At 47.4% G+C, this 4,222-nt stretch overlaps 1 pseudogene; it reads right to left on the bottom strand.

Moving 5' to 3' along the window:
* Positions 1-3,249: 3,249 nt before the first annotated feature.
* Positions 3,250-3,930, bottom strand: LOC141164031 (dead end protein homolog 1-like; annotated as a pseudogene).
* Positions 3,931-4,222: the final 292 nt, after the last annotated feature.

The following is a 4,222-nucleotide window of genomic DNA, read 5'->3' as shown; positions in this document are numbered from 1 at the left end:
TTTGTCTTAAAAAATAACGTAAATAAAACAAAACAATAGGATCTTTCTTTAGTATAAAAAACAGCGTCACCAATTTAACCTCAATGTAATCACATTGTTCAGCTCATGCACCTCCTCCTCCATCTCCGAAATGACCACATCAGTCACAAGCTGACAGCACTGTAACACTGCCTTGGCAAAGCGGCAACAGGCTGTGCTGAAGATAACATGCTTAATGCTTAATTGACAAACTGCCCAGCGCTGCAGAGTTGTTGGAAGCTGTAACACAGCAGACTGATCTGTGGCTCTCACTGCTGAACATACAGCCTGGCATGGTCATGTGTGACAATGGGCGGAACCTGGTGATGGAGAAATGACAGCCGGGGTAGATACAGTTTCCCTCTATGTCAGTCCTTTCACCGAGCTAAAAAATAGGGCTGTGGTGAACTAATGCTCCCACTGAGAAGCTGTTTCAGATTGAAAAACATTGTGCCCACCAGAGGATTTGATTCTGAAGGCTAACCTTTCTCACCCGCTCAAGAGCCCCATAGCAGCTGCAAAGTTAGCTCTATCATGAACTCTCCTGAGGTAGAAGCCAAGGCACACCAGAGGATTCTCTGGTGGGCCTGTCCACCCTGCCAATAAGCAGTCCTGGCTAAGAAAAGTGTGTGGGAAGGTTCCCGGACACACTATGGCTGCTTTTTTACTGAGGAGGAATCACACACAAACACGGGGAGAGCATACAAAGTCCTTGCAGATGTTGTCCTTGCTGGGATTTGAACCCAGGTTCCCAGTGCTGCAAGGCTACAGTGCTAACCACTGATCCAATGTGCTGCCATTCACCCTCTATAAAAATAGGCTTTATGACTTTCAGAGTCCCTCCATCATTAATAAAACAGGATGTGTCTGATGATGTGTCACACACCACATTGCCAGATAAGGTTGTAAAATGTTAAAATTACATTTCCCGGTGGATGCATTTGACTTAAAAAATAACGTAAATAAAACAAATCAATAGGAGCTTTCTTTAGTATAAAAAACAGCGTCACCAATTTAACCTCAATGTAATCACATTGTTCAGCTCATGCACCTCCTCCTCCATCTCCGAAATGACCACATCAGTCACAAGCTGACAGCACTGCAACACTGCCTTGGCCTTGGATCCCAGCGCTGCAAGGCTACAGTGCTAACCACTGATCCAATGTGCTGCCGTTCACCCTCTAATATCTAACAGGCTGGAGAAACTTGCACCTACTGCCACTCTATCTTCAGCTTCTTTGTGAGAAAATGTATTTGGGCAGCCACTCAGTCTTCTAAATAAAATTCCTGAGAAGGAAATTGGGGATGGCTTCACTACTGGAACTGGGGGCAATGCTAATACCATGGCGTCGTTCCATAGTTTGCTGGAAATATTCTAGGCTGGTAGGTGGCAAGCAAATTCCCACAGAAAAGTACCAGCAGTAATGTTCAGGCCACATTTCAAGTGCAAGAAACTTTAGATTACTTCCTGGGAGAAATGACACGCAGGGTACATACGGTTTCCCTCTATGTCAGTCCTTTCACCGAGCTAAATACAACTCTCAGCAAAAAAAGTTGTGGACTGGCTCTGTACCGTCCCTGGCCACATTCTCCTGTCTACGTGTTTGTGGTTAGGCAGTTCTTCCCAGTAAGTGCACTGGGGAGGGCATGGGTAATGTTGTGGGACCCGTGCTTGTGGAAGGCGATACCGGGAAATATAGTGGCAGCTGGGGACCGAGTATGGATACCCGGTCGCCACCGGCATGAGGTTGTGAAAAGCTTCCGCCTCCATGAGCTTAAAAGGCCACATTTCAAGTGCAAAGAGCTGCCCAGAAATCTGGCAGTTTAGTGTTGTGGCCTGTGTGTGAATGGGTGGGTGGGTGGCTGGCTGCATACTTGCACTTGCATTCCAAGTAACAGAAAACTAAGCAGATGGTGGCCTCTATCAACATCATGGCCTCACCTCGGCAATATGAACTCTCTTGAAGGAGTAGCCAGGGCCCGCCGGAGGAGTCTCCGGTTCTCTGGTGGGCCCGTCCAACCCTGCCGAAAAGCAGCCCTGGCTAAGAAAAGTGTGGGGGAAGTTTCCCGGAAACTCGATGGCTGCTTTTTTAATGTGGATCAGCCATGCTTATGCATGTTATTTCTCAAAACGCACTGTAGATCAGGCCATTGTCCAACTCTGTATTCAAGAAATTAAATGGGCAAAGAAAGATGTGTGTGTGTCAAAGCACCACCGAGAAGTGCGAGTTGATGTTGGACGGGTTGCTGTTGCTTCTGCAGCAAGCTCAATTAAGGGACTTCCTGGGAGAAATGACACGCAGGGTAGATACGGTTTCCCTCTTTGCCAGTCCTTTCACTGAGCTAAATACAACCCTTAGGAAAAAAAGTTGTGGACTGGTTCTGTACCGTCCCTGGCCACATTCACCTGTCCACGTGTTTGTGGTTAGGCGGTCCTTCCCAGTAAGTGCACTGGGGAGGGCACGGGTAATGTTTTGGGACCCATGCTTGTGGAAGGCAGAGGCAATACCGGGAAATATCGTCAGCATGAGGTTGTGAAAAGCTTCCGCCTCCACGAGCCTAAAAGACCACATTTCAAGTGCAAGCAGCTGTCAAAAATTTGGCAGTATAGTATTGCAGCCTGTGGGTGGGTGGGTGGCTGCCTGCATACTTTCGCTTGCATTCCAAGGAATGGGGTAGGGACAATTGAATACTGAAATGGCACAAGGACGTGGACGGTGATTGTTGCAAGTCAGCAACAACAGGTGCTTGGGGGGAGGCATCTTCGCATTCGCCAAGGATCACTTATGATGGGCACACTTTTAGGCAGTGACCTGGGAGTCAGAGATGCTTCCAGAGGTCTTCCCCATACTTTTCCCATGTCATTTGAGCACTGTTCCCATCGATTTGGGCAATTTTTAGGCCCTCTGCAAATCGCCGGGGGAGCCGCCAGAAAAATGTTCGAATTTCCCATAGACTTACATTGGGCTCGTTGCTTGGATCGAGCACTCGAGTATTCCAATTTGCTCGACCCGAGCAACGAGGACCCGAGCATTTTAGAGCTCGCTCATCATTACTGGCTGCCCAAACATTAGTTTTTCACAAATACTGAGTGGCAGTAGGTGCAAGTTTCTCCAGCATGACCTGTTTGTTAGATATCAGAGGGAGAACAGAATTGGGCTTTGCCAAGGTGCCAGATTGCATCTTAAAGAAGTTGGCCACTACGTTTACATTGATGCCCTATCCATAGGCTTAAATGTATGATCGGCCGCACGCGGCACCCCCGACGATCAGCTGTTTGTTAGCCATGGCTGCTTCTTGGTGAGAGTTGTATTTCACCACAGCCATATTCTTTAGGTCGGTGAAAGGACTGGCATAGAGGGAAACCGTATCTACTCCGACTGTCATTTCTCCCAGGAAGTCCTCTAATGCAGCTTGTTCCATAATCAATGGCAGCTCGTCCAACATCAGCTCACACTTCTCGGTGCTTCGACATACAAAGATCTTTACGCCTTGAATTTCATGGCTACAGAGTTGGGAAATGGCCTAATCTGCAATGCGTTTTGAGAAATAACGCGCATAAGCAAAGCCATGGTTTAGGCCACAGGTCTTCATTAAGCGAAACTCATACAGCTTTCCTACTGACTGAAAGAGGGGTATCAATGCATCTTCATATATCTCCTGAGGAATATTGCCAATAAAAATTTCAGAACCATGTAGAGGAGCTTCTCCAACCCAACCTGGGGGGGCCACCATATTTCCTTTCTCTTGCACCAGTGATACATTAGAGCTCCTCATCCACTCGATGAGTCCAGCTTTATTTTTCCTGTTAACAGAGTTGAGCCATATCTGAGGCTCACAGGCTGCACAGGCTGCTCCCTTCTGCTCCATGGCTTCTCTCCTGCAAAGCTGTGTCTCTTTGGATAAAGCCATGCTACAAAGCTAATGGTCTGCAGAGAGTCTGATCTTTGATTCTCCTTGTAAAGTCTCTTTCATTTCTCTGGCTCTAATCTCCTGCTACAATGGCATATGTTCCTTAAATAGATCAATTGTCCTTTGAAGTACACATCCACAGGTCTATGATTAGGGAGAGTAATTCAGGAGGATGAGGAGAACATGGACAGTCATCCTCTTGATGGGACACGTGCTTGTGTAAGGTGGGGACGGCACACTGAGAGAAATAGTGGCAGCTGCGGACAGAGTACTGAGGGACAGCCGCTGCCAT

Source organism: Phyllobates terribilis, unplaced genomic scaffold (genome assembly GCF_046119375.1).
Source record: "Phyllobates terribilis strain yellow unplaced genomic scaffold, ASM4611937v1 Scaffold_10__3_contigs__length_209671492, whole genome shotgun sequence".
NCBI classification, from domain to species: domain Eukaryota; kingdom Metazoa; phylum Chordata; class Amphibia; order Anura; family Dendrobatidae; genus Phyllobates; species Phyllobates terribilis.
The sequence above is the reverse complement of the archived record's forward strand: the minus strand, read 5'-3'. Positions and strand labels throughout refer to the sequence as shown.